Consider the following 20,020-nt stretch of genomic DNA (forward strand, 5'->3'; position numbering starts at 1 on the left):
TGAGACTGCTGGTCCTCTTACAGGGTTGCCCTCCTCCTCAGCTTCCGCCAGCTTTTCCCTATTTCAACCATAGGCGTCTGCAGCTTCTGTCCATTGGTTGGGTGAAAACATCTGCATCTGACTCTTTCAGCTGTTTGTTGGGTCTTCCTGAGGGCAGTCATGATAAGTCCCTTTTTTTGAGTGCTCCATAGCCTCAGTAATAGTGTCATGCCTTGAGGCCTCCCCTTGAGCTGGATCCCATTTTGGGCCGGTCACTGAACTTCCTTTTCCTCAGGCTCTTTTTCATTTTCGACCTTGCAATTCTTTCAGACAGGAACATTTATGGGTCAGAGTTTTTACTGTGGGATAGCAACCCCATCCCTCACTTGATGCTTGGTCTTTCGGCTGGAGATGGAATCTATAAGTTCCTTTTCCCCACTGTAGGGCATTTCATCTAAGGTCCTTTTGAGTCCTTTTGAGACTCCCTTTGAGTCCTGAGAGTCTCTCGCCTCTCTTGTCTCTGGTACATTTTGGAGGGTCCCAGCAACTCCTACCTCCTGAGGTTGCCTGTTTCCATTCTTCCTGCTGGCCCCCAGGGCATCAGTCCTTTTCCCCCACCCATTCCTTGCTCATGTTCTTCTCTTCCCCTCCCTGTCCCCTTTCTCATCCAAGTCCCCCACCGTTTGTCCCACCTCCTGTGATTACTTTCTTCTCTCTCCCAAGTGGGATTTAGGCATGCTTTCTTGGCCCCTTCAGTTTCTTAACCTTTTTGAGTTCTGTGGACTGTATCTTGGGTATTCTGTACATTTTTGACTAATGTTCACTTACTAGTGAGTACATACCGTGCATGTCCTTTTGGATCTGAGTTACCTTACCAAGATGATATTTTCCATCCATTTGCCTGCAAAACTCAGGATATCCTCTTTCTTAATAGCTGAGTAGAATTCCATTGTGTAAATGAAAAATATTTTCTGTATCCATTACTCTGTTGTGGGACATCTGGGTTGTTTCCAGCTTCTGGCTACTACAAGCAAGGCTGCTATGAACATAGTGGAACATGTGTCCCTGTGGCATGGTGGGATATCTTTTGGGTATACTCCCAAGATAGCTGGGTCTTCAGGTGGATCTATTTCTAATTTTCTGAGGAACCTTCAGATTGATTTCCAGAGTGGTAGTACTGGTTTGCAATCCCACCAGCAAAGGAGGCAAATGGATGGATGTGGAGAAGTTCCTCTTTCTCCATATCCTCACCAACTTGTGCTGTCACCTGGGGTTTTGATCTTAGCCATTCTGATTGATGGAAGGTGGTACACTTTCTCTTCTATTAGTTTCAGTGTATCTAGTTTTATGTTGAGGGCCTTGAACCACTTGAACTTGAGTTTTGTGCAAGGTGACAAATATGGGTCTATTTTCATTTTTCTGTATACAGACAGCCAGTTAGACCACCACCATTTATTGAAGATGTTTTTTCATCTTCCTTGTATATTTTTGGCTTCTTGGTCAAAGATCAAGTGTCCATAGAGTGTGATTTTTTTTCTGGACCTTCAATTCTATTCCATTGATCAACATGTCTGTCTTTGTACCAATACTATACAGTTATTATCACTATTGCACTGTAGTATAGTTTTAGGTCAGGGATGGTGATTCCCCTAGCAGTTATTTTATTGTTAAGGATTGTTTTTACAGAACCTAGGTGATCCCGGCCCACAGCTTCCTGCTCCCAAACCCTGTGGGAGAGAGAGCTTATCGGCCAGACAGGTGGGCATTCCTGAGACTGCAGAGAAGGAGAGACTTCCAGTATTTCCCACCCTTGCCCACATCCCAGGGCCAAAAGGAAACTGTATAGGGCCTCTGGGAACAGGAAGATAGGGGCACTCAAGCTACAGGAGCCCTGTGGTCCAGACAGTGCCCAGATCTGAAGGGACCTGGCCAAACAGCTCTGTGTACCCAATCCTTTGGGAGGAAGAGCTAGACCTTCAGAGATGCAGACATTTCTGGAAAGCCAGAGGAGACTACTCTCTGCCTACATTTTTGACTCTAGATTAAAGCACCTAGCATCATCTGGGCCACCTGTGCACAGGGACCCAGGAGAAGGTGGGGCAGGCCCATCTAGTGGCTGCCCTCACAAAGAGCTGAAACCCAGCACAAAAGACCGAATTCAGGCCCAAGATCAGAGGTAAGACCAACTTTTCTATTCCAAGTGACCTGCCTGGTAGTCTCAGGACACATGCCCACAGGAACAGCTGAAGACCAGTAGACAGGAATGACTACACGTCTGAAAGCAGAACACTCTGTTCCCATAACTGGCTGAAAGAAAACAGGAAAAGGTCTACAGCACTCCTGACACACAGGCCTATAGGACAGTCTAGCCACTTTCAAAAAGAGCAGAACAAGGTAACACCAGAGACAACCTGATGGTGAGAGGCAAGCACAGGAACCCAAGCAAGAGAAACCATGACTATATGGCATCATCAGAGCCCAACTCTCCCACCAAAGCAAACACTGAACATCCAAACACACCAGAAAAGCAAGATCTAGATTTAAATTCACATTTGATCATGATGATGGAGGACTTCAAGAAAGACATAAAGATCTCCCGTGGAGAAATGCAGGAAAACACAAAGAAACAAGGAGAAGCCTTTAGAGAGGAAACACAAAAATCTCTGAAAGAATTACAGGAAAACATCATCAAACAGGTGAAGGAATTAAAAATGGAAATAGAAGCAATAAAAAAAGCAGAAAGGGATACAACCCTGGATATAGAAAAATCAAAGGAAGAGACAAGGAGCCATAGAGACAAGCATCACCAACAGAATACAAGAGATAAAAGAGAGAATCTCAGGAACAGAAGATTCCATAGAAATCATCGACACAACTGTCAAAGATAATGTAAAACAGAAAAAGCTACTGGCTCAAAACATACAGAAAATCCAGGACACAATGAGGAGATCAAACCTAAGGATAATAGGTATAGAAGAGAGTGAAGACTCCTAACTCAAAGAACCAATAAATATCTTCAACAAAATCATAGACGAAAACTTCCCTAACCTAAAGAAAGAGATGCCCATAAACATACAAGAAGCCTACAGAACTCCAAATAGATTGGACCAGAAAAGAAACTGCTCCTGTCACATAATAGTAAGAACATCAAATGCACAAAACAAAGAAAAAATACTAAAAGCAGTAAGGGAAAAAGATCAAGTAACATATAAAGGCAGACCTATCAGAATTACAACAGACTTCTCACCAGAGACTATGAAAACCAGAAGATTCTGGACAGATGTCATACAGACCCTAAGAGAACACAAATGCCAGCCTAGGTTACTGTATCCAGCAAAACTCTCAATTAACATAGATCAAGGTATTCCATGACAAAACCAAATTTAAACAATATCTTTCTACAAATCCAGCCTGACAAAGGATAATAAATGGTAAAGCCCAAAACAAAGAGGCAAGATACACCCTAGAAAAAGCAAGAACTAATCGTTTTGTAACAAAATAAAAAGAAGACAACCATAAAAACATAATCTCACATCCAAATACAAATATAACAGGAAGCAACAATCACTATTCCTTAATATCTCTCAACATCAATGGTCTCAATTCCCCAATAAAAAGACACAGATTAACAAACTGGATATGCAATGAGGAACCAGCATTTTTCTGCCTACAGGAAACACACCTCAGAGACAAAGACAGACACTACCTCAGAGTAAAAGGTTGGAAAACAACTTTCTGAGCAAATGGTCTGAAGAAGCAAGCTGGAGTAGCCATTCTAATATCCAATAAAATTGATTTTCAACCAAAAGTCATCAAAAAAGATAAGGAAGGACACTTCATATACATCAAAGGAAAAATCCAGCAAGATGAACTCTTAATCCTAAATATCTATGCTTCAAATACATGGGCACCTACATACATAAAAGAAAATTACTGAGGCTCAAAACACACATTGCACCTCATACAATAATAGTAGGAGATTTCAACACCCCACTCTCATCAATGGACAGATCATGGAAACAGAAAATAAACAGAGACATAAACAGACTAAGAGAAGTCATGAACCAAATGGACTTAACAGATATTTATAGAACATTCTATCCTAAAACAAAAAGATATACCTTCTTCTCACCACCTCATGGTACTTTCTCCAAAATTGACCATATAATTGGTCAAAAAACGGGCCTCAACAGATACAGAAAGATAGAAATAATCCCATGCGTCCTATCAGACCAACAAAGGCTAAAGCTGGTCTTCAATAACAAAAAGGAAAGAACACCCACATATACATGGAAGTTGAACAATGCTCTACTCAATGATAAGCTGGTCAAGGAAGAAATAAAGAAAGAAATTAAAGACTTCTTAGAATTTAATGAAAATAAAGGTACAACATACCCAAACTTATGGGACACAATGAAAGGTGTGCTAAGAGGAAAACTCATAGCTCTGAGTGCCTGCAGAAAGAAACAAGAGAGAGCACACATCAGCAGCTTGACAGCACACCTAAAAGCTCTAGAACAAAAAGAAGCAAATACATCCAGGAGGAGTAGAAGGCAGGAAATAATCAAACTCAGAGTTGAAATCAACCAAGTAGAAAGAAAAAAATCTATACAAAGAATCAACAGAACCAAAAGCTGGTTCTTTGAGAAAATCACCAAGATAGATAAACCCTTAACCAAACTAACCAGAGGACACAGAGAGTGTGTCCAAATTAACAAAATCAGAAATGAAAGGGGAGACATAACAACAGAATTAGAGGAAATTCAAAAAATCATCAGATCCTATTACAAAAGCCATTATTCAACCTAACTTGAAAATGTGGAGGAAATGGACAATTTCCTCGACAGATACAAGGTAACAAAGTAAAGTCAGGAACGGATAAACCATTTAAACAGCCCCATAACTCCTAAAGAAATAGAAGCGGTCATTAAAAGTCTCCCAACCAAAAAGAGCCCAGGTCCAGATGGATTCAGTGCAGAATTCTATCAGACCTTCAAAGATCTCATACCAATACTATCCAAACTCTTCCACAAAATTGAAACAGATGGAGTGCTACTAAACTCCTTCTATGAAGCCACATTTACTCTTATACCTAAACCACACAAAGACCCAGCAAAGAAAAAGAACTTAAGATCAATTTCCCTTATGAATATCGACACAAAAATACTCAATAAAATTCTTGCAAACCAAATCCAAGAGCACATCAAAACAATCATCCTTCATGATCAAGTAGGCTTCATCCCAGTTATGCAGGGATGGTTTAATATAACGAAAACCATCAACATAATCCACTATATGAACAAACTGAAAGATAAAAACCACATGATCATTTCTTTAGATGCTGAGAAAGCATTTGACAAAATTCAACACCCCTTCATTATAAAAGTTCTGGAAAGAACAGGAATTCAAGGCCTATACCTAAACATAGTAAAAGCCATATACAGCAACCAGTAGCTAACATTAAACTAAATGGAAAGAAACTTGAAACAATCCCACTAAAATCAGGGACTAGACAAGGCTGTCCACTCTCTCTCTACTTATTCAATATACTTCTCAATGTCCTGGCCAGACCGATCAGACAACAAAAGGAGATCAAAGGGATACAGATTGGAAAGGAAGAAGTCAAAATATCACTATTTGCAGATGATATGATAGAATATTTAAGTGATCCCAAAAGTTCCACTAGAGAACTACTAAACCTGATAAACACCTTCATCAAATTGGCTGGATATAAAATTAACTCAAATAAATCAGTAACCTTCCTCTAAACAAAAGAGAAACAAGCCGAGAAAGAAATTAGGGAAACGACACCCTTCATCATAGTCCCAAATAATATAAAATACCTTGGTGTGACTTTTTTTTCCCCTTTACATATCAGAGTGTTTATTTTATTTAATGTTATATAAAAAGATGGTTATTCTTTTCATTCAAAGGTAACATTCTAATACAGTATATTTTTAAACAGAATAATAAAATTTACTTATATATCACATTTTTTTATTACTGTCTAAAATATATAGAGTGTGTATGGACACAACTTGTGTTTGGAAGTTACAGAACAACTCATGGGAATTAGCTTTGCACTTTGACTGTGTGGGCTCTAAGTGTAGAATTCAAGTCACCAGGCTTGGTAGCAATTGTCTTTACCTGCTGAACCACCCCCCAAAATTTCAATATGTTTTATATAAACTTTTCTGTAGAATACAATAAGTAAAGGAAAAATATGTAAAAGAAGCTTTTAACTACCAAATTCTTTGTAGTCTGTCTCCTGTGTCAAGTTGTTCCTTTTGGGTTTTTCTTAAAGATAGTGAGGACCACATAAATTCAGAATCAGTTAGGAACAGGGTGATATTCAAACAGGTGATATAACTTTACTCTGGTCTATAGTGACTATGTGCTGGGGGTTTGCTTGGGTTTGCGGAGACGGGTATTTGGTATAGGGGTTAGTTGAGGGTTTTTTTTTTTTCATTTTTTAAGGCAAAAATGACTGATCATTGTGTCCTTGTCTAAGAAATGCTTCATTGTCTTCAAGTACCTTTTTGGCCAATGAATTATAAACATAGAGTGCCCATAATCATCTCAGTATTGGATTGATAAGTGGCTATTAGCCCAAATGCTTGAATTACCCTAGATCCCTAGAACAAACGAAACTCAAGACAGATGATCAAAATGTGAATGCTTCACTCCTTCTTTAAATGAGGAAAAAGAATACCCTTGGCAGGGAAGGGAGAGGCAAAGATTAAAACAGACACAGAAGGAACACCCATTCAGAGCCTGCCCCACATGTGGCCCATACATATACAGCCAACCAATTAGACAAGATGGATGAAGCAAAGAAGTGCAGACTGACAGGAGCCGGATGTAGATCGCTCCTGAGAGACACAGCCAGAATACAGCAAATACAGAGGCGAATGCCAGCAGCAAACCACTGAACTGAGAATAGGACCCCCGTTGAAGGAATCAGAGAAAGAACTGGAAGAGCTTGAAGGGGCTCGAGACCCCATATGTACAACAATGCCAAGCAATCAGAGCTTCCAGGGACTAAGCCACTACCTAAAGACTATACATGGACTGACCCTGGACTCTGACCTCAAAGGTAGCAATGAATATCCTAGTAAGAGCACCAGTGGAAGGGGAAGCCCTGGGTCCTGCTAAGACTGAACCCCCAGTGAACTAGACTGTGGGGGGGAGGGCGGCAATGGGGAGAGGGTTGGGAGGGGAACACCCATGAGGAAGGGGAGGTGGGAGGGGGATGTTTGCCTGGAAACCGGGAAAGGGAATAACACTCGAAATGTATATAAGAAATACTCAAATTAATAAGAAAAAAAAAGTGAACTGAAAACTATTGGCCAGAATGGCTATAATTATCAAATTTACTGTGGAACAAGGGAAGGTAGTGAAGCCAAATGGCAGTAGATTTATTAGCCAAAAAAACCAAAATTCATTATTTGCTGGAGCAGAGTGAAAAGAGGCACCACAGATCAATTCTGTAGTAATTATAGTTTCCCTTGGTGTGACTTTAACCAAGCAAGTGAAAGATCTGAATGATAAGAACTTTAAGTCTCTGAAGTAAGAAATTGAAGAAGATCTCAGAAAATGGAAAGATCTCCCATGCTCAAGGATTAGCAGGATTAATACAGTAAAACCGGCCATTTTACCAAAAGCAATCTACAGATTCAATGCAATCCCAATCAAAATTCCAATCCAATTCTTCATACAGTTAGACAGAACAATTTGCAAATTTCTCTGGAATAACAAAAACTCAGGATAGCTAAAACTATCCTCAACAATGAAAGGACTTCAGGGGGAATCACTATCCCTGAACTCAAGCAGTATTACAGAGCAATAGTGATAAAAACTGTAAGATATTGGTACAGAGACAGGCACATAGACCAGTGAAATAGAATTGAAGACCCAGAAATGAACCCGCACACCTATGGGCACTTGATTTTTGACAAAGGGGCCAAAACCATTCAATGAAAAAAAGATAACATTTTCAGCAAATAGTGCTGGTTCAACTGGAGGTCAGCATGTAGAAGAATGCAGGTTGATCCATGCTTATCACCCTGTATAAATCTTAAGTCCAAGTGGATCAAGGACCTCCACATCAAACCAGATACACTCAAACTAATAGAAGAAAAAGTGGGGAAGAATCTCAAACACATGGGCACTGGAGAAAAATTTCCTGAATAAAACACCAATGACTTATGCTCTAAGATCAAGAATCGACAAATGGGATCTCATAAAACTACAAAGCTTCTGCCAGGCACAGGGCACTGTGGTTAGGACAAAACGGTAGCCAACAGATTGGGAAAAGATCTTTACCAATCCTACAACTGATAGAGGGCTTATATCCAAAGAACTCACGGTTAGACTGCAGGGAGACAAATAACCCTATTAAAAATGGGTTTCAGAGCCAAACAAGGAATTCATAGCTGAGGAATGCCAATGGCTGAGAACCACCTAAAGAAATGTTCAACATCTTTAGTCATAAGGGAAATGCAAATCAAACCAATCCTGAGATTCTACCTCACACCAGTCAGAATGACTAAGATCAAATACTCTATCAACAGCAGATGCTGGCAAGGATGTGGAGAAAGAGGAATACTCTTCCATTGTTGGTGGGACTGTAGACTGGTACAACCATTTTGGAAATCAGTCTGGAGGTTCCTCAGAAAATTGGACATTGCATTACCTGAGGACCCAGCTATACCTCTCTTGGGCATGTACCCAAAAGATGCCCCAACATATAAAAAAGACACGTGCTCCACTATGTTCATAGCAGCCTTATTTATAATAGCCAGAAGCTAGAAAGAACCCAGATGCTAGTCAACAGAGGAATGGATACAGAAAATGTGGTACATCTACACAATGGAATACTACTCAGCTATCAAAAACAATGACTTTATGAAATTTATAGGCAAATGGATGGAACTGAAAAATATCATCCTGAGTGAGGTAACCTAATAATCACAGAAAAACACACATGGTATGCACTCATTAATAAGTGGCTATTAGCCCAAATGCTCGAATTACCCTAGATGCACAGAACACATGAAACTCAAGAAGGATGACCAAAATGCGAATGCTTCACTCCTTCTTTATAAGGGGAACAACAATATCCTTGGGAGGGAATAAAGAGGCAAAGTGTAGAACAGAGGCTGAAGGAACGCCCATTCAGAGCCTGCCCCACATGTGACCCATACATATACAGCCACCAAACTAGATACGATGGATAAAGTAAAGAAGTGCAGGCTGACAGGAACTGGATGTAGATCGCTCCTGAGAGACACAGCCAGAATATGGCAAATACATAGGCAAATGCCAGCAGCAAAGCACTGAACTGAGAATGGGACTCCTGTTGAAGGAATCAGAGAAAGGACTGAAAGAGCTGAAGGGGCTTGAGACCCATATGAACAACAATGCCAACCAACCAGAGCTTCCAGGGACTAAACCACTATCCAAAGACTATACATGTACTGACCCTGGGCTCCAAATTCATAGGTAGCAATGAATAGCCTAGTAAGAGCACCAGTTGAAGAGCCCTTGTTCCTGCCAAGACTGAATCCCCAATGAATGGAATTGTTGCGGGAGGGAGGTAATGGGGGGAGGATGGGGAGGCGAATACGGATATAGAAGAGGAGGGGGAGCGGTTAGGGGGATGTTGGCCTGGAAACCATGAAAGGAAATAACAATTGAAATGTAAATAAGATATACCCAATTTAATAAAGATGGAGGAAAAAAAGAATTGTTTTTGCTAATCTGTGTTTTTTGCCTTTCCAAATTAATTTAAAAATTGTTCTTTCCAAGTCTTTGAAGAATTGTGTTGGGATTTTGATGGGGATTGTGTTGAATATATAGACTGCCTTTAATGGAATGGCCATTTCTACTATGTTAATACTGCCAATCCATGAGCATGGGAGATCTCTCCATTTTCTGAGATCTTTTATTTCTCTCTTGAAAGACTTGAAGTTCTTGTCATACAGATCTTTCATTGGTTTGGTTAGAGTTACCCCCAAGATATTTTACCTTATTTTTGGCTAGTGTGAAGCGAGTTGTTGTGCTAATTTCTTTCTCATCCCGTTTATCATGCATATAAAGGAAGACTGCTGATTTGAATTAATTTTATATCTGACCACTTTGCTGAAATTGTTTATCAGCTTTAGAAATTCTCTGGTAGAATTTTGGGGTTTTTTATGTACACTATTCTATCATCTGCAAATAGTGATACCATTTCTTCCTTGTAAATTTTTATTCCCTTGATCTCTTTTTGTTTTCTTATTGCTATACCTAGAACTTCAAGTACTAAACTGAATAGATATGTGGAGATTGGTCATCTTTGTCTTGTCCCCAATTTTAGTGGGATTGATTCAAGTATCTCCCCAATTAATTTGATATTGGTTGTTGGTTTGCAGTAAATTGCTTTTATTATTTTTAGCTTTGGGCCTTGAATTCCTGATCTCTTCAATACTTTTAACATGAAGGGACGTAGAATTTTGTCAAATGCTGTCAGCATCTAATAAGATAATCATGTGGTTTTTTTCTTTTAGTTTGTTTATATAATGGGTTACCTTAATGACTTTTCATATATTGAAACAATCTTTCATCCCTGGGTTAAAGGGTACTTAATCTTGATGAATGGTGGTTTTGATGTGTTCTTGGATTCAGTTTGCTAGAATTTTATTGAGTATTTTTACATCAATATCCATAAGAGAAATTGGCCTGGAGTCCTCTTTTTATGTTGTGTCCTTGTGTGGTTTCAGTATTAGAGTAATTGTCACTTCATAGAAAGAATAGGGCAGTGTTCCTTCTGTTTCTATCTTATGGAATAGTTTGAGGAATATTGGTATTAATGGCCTACATATTAAGTATGGACAGACATGTCTATCTGTGTATAGGTAATATGTCAATTCAAGTATTTATATGCAATGGAGAAAAGGGGCAAGCTCTATTCAGCTTTTTATCTTGAAAGTAGGATTTTTTTTCATATTTACTCTATACAATTTATCTCAAAATACCTGGATGATATCTCAGGTGTCTCCACAGCACTGATTTATGAAAATCCTTTGAACACATCCAGTTAACAAGTGATCTGGAATAGCTCTAAATTTATAGAGCATTTTAAATATTTATCAGAGTTCCAAATCCTAGTCACCACTGAGTGTTTATATATTAACCCAGTTCTTGTTACTGCCCTGTAGTTCCAAAAAATACTTAATGAACACTTACTATGTGACCATCACTGGTTAAGTCACCAAGATCTACCAAAGAAGAAGACAAGCTATGCTGTTCTATAGAAAAGTGAGAAAAGACTCAGTCACCAGAGAATGTTGCTTGGACCCAGACCTCTAGGAAACTATGCTTCTCCTGGGGAAGCTAAAATTTACCTATTGATAGATAGATAGATAGATAGATAGATAGATAGATAGATAGATAGATAGAGGCAGGCAGACAGAAAGACAGACATACTACAGCAAGATAGAACGGTGCCATGTAAATTGAGGTACAACTTATTTATTCTGTAAATAGGACTGTAAATTCACAAGATATAAATGAAAATTATAAAACCTATCTTGGCAGTTCTGAACAGCCTGACAAGTAAAAGTGCCAGACTCAAGGCTCCCACATATAAATCCAAATTCACTTAACTTCCTGAGAGGACATGATACTGATGTTGGTAAGAATGGTACAATGGTGAGATTTTTAGCACAGAGACAGCTCATAATTTAAATCTACACCACATATAGAAGAAACATCAAATTCTCAACTTCCCTCACCTGCCTCTATTTTTGTAATCCATAGTACAATTTTTCACTAGCCTTCTCTTTCTTCTGTTTCTCCTTGCCCATGCCTGAGCTGGGGAGAGTCAGCCTATAAGTCCCTTGAAACATGAGAGTGACCAGGCCCTTCCACCAGGAATCTCCAAACATAAGGTCCTACCATCTGAATAGTCTAACTGTCCTAAGACCTGGACCCCACCCCCACCCTACAGAATAATAATTCCAAGCTCAACTTGCAATCCCACCAATTCCCACCCTGAATGCTCCACCCCAAAGAAATTCTATTAGAAACCCTGTCTTCTGCTCAGTTTTCTGTTACCTCTCTCCTGAGCACAAGAAGCCACCCTCCTGGGTTCATCCTTCCCAATAAATCTCTTATGTGAGGTTTGTTGTACATTGAAACTTTATGGTACTCCTTGGCTTTCAACTGCCAGGGTATCTTTCTTCTTATAGGTGTAAAGCTTTCATTTCTGTGAGTCACTAGAAATGTGACTTACATAAGATGAAAATCAATGAGGTTGAATGAATAGTTAGTTGAATATATGAATGATGGTAGCCACTTCATGTTTTGTTTCTGACTGGTCTTCTTTTAGTGTGTGAGCTTTCTATGTTCTGTGTTTTTCCATTTTGTTTTGTTTTCTCTGCTGCTGCTGCCAGCTGCCAGCATCCACTTGCTATGGCTGTTGTAATGTCCAGAGTACAAAACTTATCTCTGGGCTTTTTGGTCACTGAATTCTATGTGAAAGATAGAATTTAAAAACAATGCTTGTTTAATAAGTTATTAAAGCTATACCTTCATGCATTCAGATATAAGGATGTACCATTGTCTGTAACTGAGTGTCTTACATGTGAATCAAAGAAGTTAACCTTTGAGTCACCTGTTGTTGCCTTCTCTCCTCATCAGCTGTTCTCTCTTCTAACATACAAGGTTCTTCAAGCATTACTTCCTTTCCAAGGTCTCTCCAGGTAGTAGTAATAGAGGATGCCATATTCACCTTTCAGCCACGTGTATAACTCACCAATTCAAACTGATCCAAGTTGCTGATTTGATAACTAAACTTGCTCTCTCCTCTCTTCTGTTTCTTCCTATCTATACCTGTCTGGGGTAGATCTTACATATGGATGTGCAATATCCAAGAGACCTCTGTCTCTCACCAACTATCTGTCATAAAACCATCTGGAAATTCCTCTATATCAGGCTGTCAAAGGTCAATTAAGACCCTTGCAACTCCCCATTTTTTTCTGAGAAAAAAAACCTCTTAAATGTGGCCACAAATTTAAATTGGTTACCCACATTTGTCCTGAAAATATTACAGAACAATCTGAGCCATTCTAGTTGCATATCAACTACTGAATAAACACTCTGCCTGGTCACTTTGGAGAGTGCTGGTTGAGTCACTCCAAGTTTTGAAGGATATTTGATCATACTGTGAATGCCAAGATTGTGTTATTTACTAAAAAAAAAAAGCCAACTGTTTCTAGCTATGTTGTAGCTCAGTCCTTAGCACACTCCTTTAATCCCTCTAGCTGGAATACAGACAGAACCTTAGTATACACCTCTAGTCTGAAACAATGAAGGTAGTTACTTTGTAGAAGAAAGTGCCCAGGTTTGAAAGTGATATATAATAGAGTAGCAGACAAAGTTATGAATCAGAGAAAGATTTGACAGAATAGGATATGCCCAACCAGAAGAAAGAGGAAGGAAACGCTACTTAAGAGAGCAGTACAGAGAGGGAAAGAGGCAGTTTTATAGGGAGAAGTTTACAAAGACAGGTTGAAGAGAGAAAAATCTAGTCACAGAAAAGAGGAAAAGAACCAGAATATGAGAAAGAGACAGAAGATTAGAACAGATTGCCTAAGTTAGTTTGAGGCCAAGCAGAGACACTCAGGAGTGGCAAAGAGACAGAGAAGTCACACCGAATTAGTCAGCTTACACAAGAGTTTTGAGCCAAAACAGTTGGGTTGAACCAGCCAGTAAGAGCACAGAAAGAACTAGGAAGGTGTTCAGCAGCAAGTCTCAAAGGCAGAAAACATCTAGGCCTACATTTTACAGAGGCTAGAAGCTTCCACAGCTAGGCCTAGGTTTTCAGATAGAGCCAGGAGCTACAGAGATATAACAATTATATCAGGCAAATAAAAGTAACTAATTTTCTGAGTCAAACTCATGACCATAATTTATAGCCTCACCCACCGGACTACTAGACTTGCTCACCTCACCTCTCATTACCATCAGATTTCATAAAAGTAAATCTGGGATCTCCAATGGGTGGCTCAGACCATTCTTACACTACAGTAAAATAGACTCACTGGCATCTGTTGTACTACAAAGCCAGTGGAGATTAGATTTAGAGTAGAGGTAGGTAGTCTTTGTTTCTTCTTCAGGGAGGAATGTTGCTCCTATCATAACCAATATGATATAGTAAGACAAAATCTGACAACTCCAGACAGAATTCCAAAAACATTTCAGAAACAGCTCCTCTGTTCCTCTGACCAGTGGATCATTGATAGTCTGAAGGACCCTAGAGGCTTTCGTCAGTCTTACACCCACCTACTTTGGGGAAAGGCTAGACCAGTTTCCCGTTTCCTGTCTCTGGTCAAGCCTAGGCTTACTTCCATTCTCCTCCCACAGCTGGGAGGAACAGGGATATTCTGAAAAACCCACAGAATGTACTGACTGATAGTCACCTGACCCTCTGGTCCCAGATAGAATTCGAATGCATTCACACTCTGCCCATGCTTGCTAATCAATAGATTCAAAGATCAATATGCTTAGCCAATAAGTTTTAACTGTAACCTTGCTGGTGTAACCTGTATCCCTAAAAAGTAGAAAAACTGCTTGTTATAGCCATTCAGGGTTGCCTTCTAGTCACTCACCTGAAAACAAACCTCTTGCATTTGCACTGAACTCCATTCTTATGTCTCACTTGGGAGCTCTCCTGGTAGTTAAGACTCACTTAGAGTATTACAAGTCCAATATGTATTTGGAAATTTCTCTTCTTAACCCCGCTTCCTCCTTTCTTAATTGGCAGTCATACCCTACCAATAAACTTCTTGTCTAGATTTCTTCAAAAACTAATCAAAAAGATTTCTAACCAAACTTTTAAGTAGTTGCTACTACAGTTTTACCAGTCCCTAGAAATGAATCCAAATTCAGAGAAGCTCCAATTATCTATTGCTTATGAAAGTAAAATTTGTCCCAAGGACTTTGATGCCCCATTTCAGCATAAACTGGTCTAGTGATAACTTACTCATGCCCTGTCCTGTACCCTGTGTTTGTAATTATAGTAAACACAAAATGGGGTATAAAAGCCCTAATAAATCCATTTGCAATGTTTACTGTGCAGTATGACTTTGAGGTAATCCTTGGCACTTAACTGCCAAGATACCTTTCTCCTCAAAAATGGAACACTTACACACCCTGCCCATCAGAAAGAGAGAAGTCACTCCCATTTAAAACGTGTCTTCACTTTCTTTAGTGGACTAAAATAAAACCATTCTAAATATCTAGTCTTCATTTTTTCCAAAAGAAACTGAAATCACCCCTCAGAAGATCACTGGATAGTTCTTTCCATGTACACTATGCACTAAGTAATCATCGGGCTAATTTTAACCACCATCTTTAAGATTCCTTTCAAAACACTTTTGGTGTGTTAGAGAAGTTTTACAAACAAGTCTCTTGACTGTGAATAAAGCACAGAAAGCCAGGAACTTGGAAACGGATTAAATGTTAATAAATTTTCTCGAATGTGACAGACAACCTTTTACACGGAAAACATATCTTTCGGATGCACTTTAAAGATGAAAACAAGGAAAAACAATATCTGTTTCATTGATTCAGCAAAACCTGTGTTTTCGAATCATGTTACATTGAACCTAAATGAGAAATGTGCACACAGTGATCCACGTGTCACTTTGTTAGCAGAGAGTTGTTTAAACAATTTCGTCTGCTCCCAGGATCACAGAGCATACAGATAAATCCACGTCAATCATCAATGCTCATGAAAACAGCACACTGTACTTTTAATAAAGCAGAGTGAAAAAGTGTGATATCTCCCCCTCTTTAGCATCCACATGAGGGGTGGGAGCACACCACAACCATTCTTAGGCAAAATTCACCACAACTGCGAACCACTTTCATTGTTGGTTTTATTTTAAAGATATATGATGGGATGTCTGCTCACAAACTTTTTAAGAATACAGGACAGAATTGCTAAGAAAGTAGGTGAGCATACTGCAAAGCAGATCTCTAAAACAGTAACTATCTTGCTGCATTAACACTCTATATTCATTGAGCAGAAACCCCAGAGAGGAGACACCCTTTTGGTGGTCCTTAGAAATATCTCAAACACAGGAGAATACAACTTTGTTCAAAGTGAATAACCACACTCACTCACTCTCAGTATCCACACATTTTGTATTATCAGAAAATACATGCTGTTCATTCCACCTGCTGTGAATTAAGGAAACAAAGGGTTTGCTTTACCTTAGCCAAGAGAGAAGTACACTCATGAAGAAACCATAGGAAATGGTCCTCTTGCTGGTGGTGGTAAAATAAAACCACAGCAACAAGTCTTATGAAACACACCTATTTCCAGATCCCTCAAATTACCTCTAACGAAAAGAGACAGCCTACTGGATGACTTCCAGCTGGAATCATTTCAGCCAATTCCAATCAAAGGAAGAACACAGAGAATCTATAATGACTGGTTTGATTTCTAGCAAATTATTTTACCTTGGTCCACTTCTTTCAATCAGAAATCATAGGAGACAGTACTGAATTCCACCTGTTAAGCCTGACATATGTAGGCACACTTTTGTTTCCTACCTTTAAGGTACATGGAATGTGTCCCTATGGGAAAATTTATCCATAACTCATTCGTGCGGTTTTACCATGCAAAACCAGACAAACCCCTCACCAGCAATAGAGCCACCTAGTGCTTTTAGATATATTCTAAGTGTAGATTGAGAAGCAGAACAGGAAATTCAAAACATGAGTTCTGTCTTTAACAGTGGCATCAATGTCACTTCCTGCAACAAACGTATCTAGAGAAAGAGGAGATAGTTGCAGGAGAAGCCAGTTTTCCACACTTGAGACACTTGTTAGACCTAAGTCTTACCAGGTAGCTTTAAGCTCTGTAGTACACAGTTCTCTTGAATTTGTTTCATCCTGCTCATCTCCTCTGTGCACTTTGTCCTTTGCCTGCTTGCTTCTGTGTTCACTAGATTATAGCAAAGGAAAAAAACCTTGATTTTTTTTGGTTTGTTTTTCATTGTGCTTTTCAATTTGCTTTTTTCCAGAATATTAGCTATATTGGTTTCAATACAACACTGTCCTTTCATTTATTGGAAACATAGAGATTCTTATAGTGTCCCCCAGCTATAAAACAATGTCTCTGGGAACACACGTGGATAGTTTCCTGTTTAATTCTTTTGCATCTTTAGTAAAATTATATATATATATATATATATATATGTATATGCATATGTTCCCATGCATAGTCCTTGTATAAGAAGGGGTAATGGGCTCTGTTAGAGAAGGGATAGCTAAAGTCAAATAGTTGGCTCAGTGATTAAAAGAATAGCTGTGCTCGCAGAAGACACACGTTCAATTCCCAGCCCACCCTCTCATAACCACCTTGCTATGAGGTGGTTCTAGGGAACCCAACACCTTCTTCTGGCCTCTGAGGTCACTATACACACATGGCACACAGATATAAATGCAGACAAAATACCTATACAAATAAAATAAATAATAATTTACAAAAACAATAAGGGGAAGCAGAAGAAATTTTGAGGTAAAGGGATGTAAGAGAACATGTGTATAGTCATCATTGTCTTGCTAAAGGGAATGAGTGACCTTCAGAACTCAAGGTAATCAAGTCATCATGGACTGTCCAAGGAGAATAAATAAAATCAACTATACTCACTATGCTGAAGATTAAAAACAGAAATTAAAGCAGGAGTGAGAGATATGTGAATCCAGTTGACTTTTGAGTTTGACAATGTGAGTAAGAGGTGCTTAGCAGAGAAGTTAATCAAGAACATGAGAAGTGTACAAGAAGCACTTAGTTGACTGAAAAAGAGGAGGAAAAGTGACTAGAGGTGTTCACCTCAAACTATAAACTGACAACTTCATTTTAACATTGATGAGCTGAATTTAAGCAAACAAACAAACAAACCATCAAAAAAAAACCTATTTATAAGTCCAGTAAGTAAAAAGCTAAAACATTAACTGTAAAGTCAACTATTAATGGATGGAGAAAAGAAGAATCAAGTAATTTATTTAAGAATTACAGAGAAAACCACAGGTTGAGTTGCACGATGCATATGAGAAGCTGAATAATTGAGGATATTAACTACATCAATACAATACAACCTTACAGAGATCTATGTGAAATTATTTATTGGTAAAACATGAAAAGTGAGTAAAGTGTGTGCTTGTGCATGTGAGTGTGAGGGTGTGAACACGTGTGTGTGTGTGTGTGTGTGTGTGTGTGTGAGATCACCTGTGTGGAAGCATACCTGTCTGTGTGTGTGTGTGTGTGTGTGTGTGTGTGTGTGTGTGTGTGTGGAAGCATACCTGTCAGTGTGTATGTGTGTGTGTGTGTGTGTGTGTGTGTGTGTGTGTGTGTGTGTGATCACCTGGGTGGAAGCATACCTGTCTGTATGTGTGTGTGTGTGTGTGTGTGTGTGTGTGTGTGTGTGTGATCACCTGTGTGGAAGCATACCTGTCAGTGTGTGTGTGTGTGTGTGTGTGTGTGTGTGAGAGAGAGAGAGAGAGAGAGAGAGAGAGATCACCTGTGTGGGAGCATACCTGACTGACTGTCAGTGTGTGTGTGTGTGTGTGTGATCACCTGTGTGGGAACATACCTGTCTGTCATGTACTTGTACATGTGGATGCTTATTGATGTTAGGAATCTTCTTTATCATTCTGCACTTTCTTTATTGAGGCAGATTCTCTCAAGTGAACCCCACCACTAGTCTAGCTAGTCAGTTTGACAGTGCAATCTGTCTCCAGGGACTCTCTGCTACCACATCTGTCCTGTTTTTACATGGGTTCTGGGGACTAACACTCCAGTATGCATGTTTGTTTGGTGTGAGTATGTACTGAGTTGTTTAGATAACTCAAAAGTAGGAATTGTTTAAGAGTGCAAGGCCAATTGAAACCCAAACATATTTTTTGTTTGTTTTGAATTTAAAATGCCGATGAGAGCCCCCTAATATGGAAAATGTCAGCATTTCTAGTGACCGAATACCTGTTTCAAGACATGGAGCACTTCCAAGCAAAACAGTTTTCCAAACAGGCCCTCTGGAAGTGTTGAATTATAAAGTTAGCTTTCGTCAAATATACTTAGCATTGGAAAGGATGTATTCTCACCTCTCATTACAAACTGCCTTTATATGTTCCTTTGTCCCCACGACTGCTTAAAGTATCAATCAGTTTAACATTTAGCCCTGGTAAGGCTAGCATGCTTCTGCAATAACTCTTGAAAGCTCAGGAACGCGATAATGGACACTAAATAAAATAAGAAGTTTAGACTTCTCAAAAAAAAGTTCTGAATTCCCAAAGGAGATAATAGGGAAGAGACCATTTTAAAACTCAAAAGTGAGAGGCTGTTCCAGAAAACATACAAACAAGGTCTGCATCCATGCCCCCTATCAGGCCCTTACAGTAGAATCCCAAGCACACTCTGGTGAGTACTCTGAGAACCTCAGTGACTCTGGTCCTTGATGACCACACATGGCACTGAGGGATGCTGTCCTAGGGCTGAAGCGACACCTCAGGAGTTAAGAACACTGGCTGCTCATGAACAGGACGTGGGTTTGCTACCCAGCACCCACATGGTGGCCAATACTGCTCTGTAACTCCAGTTGCAGAGGACCCAATGTCCTTTTCAGGCCACCATAGGAACTGCATGTGCATGGTGCACAGACATACATTTTGATAAAATGCACACACAAATGAATAAAAATGAATAAATCTCTAAAAACAAAAGAAAGAATGTATAAAAAGGCTCCCTGAGACTCAAATGGAGATTTTAACTCTGAAAATAATGAAGGATTGTGGATAGCTGGTATCCTGTAATTTGGTAGGTCTATATCAAGCATCAAGTTTAGCATGTTGGTCTGTTTGTGGCTGCCAATGAAACAGTGTTAGAGACTGCTCAAGTAATTACTTTATAAGTGTTTATTAGGGTTCAAATTTTTGTCCAAATATGTTGTATCTCACTAGGACAAGGACCTTTTTGCAGGTGAGATCC

The 20,020-nt window shown here is 39.3% G+C and overlaps 1 protein-coding gene across 3 annotated transcripts in view; it reads right to left on the reverse strand.

Annotated features, from left to right (window-relative positions):
• Slco1a1 (solute carrier organic anion transporter family, member 1a1) overlaps positions 1–16,375 on the reverse strand; it is a 75,143-nt gene extending 58,768 nt beyond the window's left edge. The window contains exon 1 of one of the 3 annotated variants that reach the window (XM_087659057.1): positions 16,243–16,375. The gene's annotated coding sequence lies outside the window, so the exon portion shown is untranslated. Of the gene's footprint in view, positions 1–14,633; positions 14,823–16,242 lie in introns of those variants that run through there. The other 2 variants (XM_087659058.1, NM_017111.2) reach the window with 2 other exon arrangements.
• Positions 16,376–20,020: the final 3,645 nt, after the last annotated feature.

Source organism: Rattus norvegicus, chromosome 4 (genome assembly GCF_021556685.1).
Source record: "Rattus norvegicus strain SHRSP/BbbUtx chromosome 4, alternate assembly SHRSP_T2T, whole genome shotgun sequence".
In the NCBI taxonomy this organism is placed as follows: domain Eukaryota; kingdom Metazoa; phylum Chordata; class Mammalia; order Rodentia; family Muridae; genus Rattus; species Rattus norvegicus.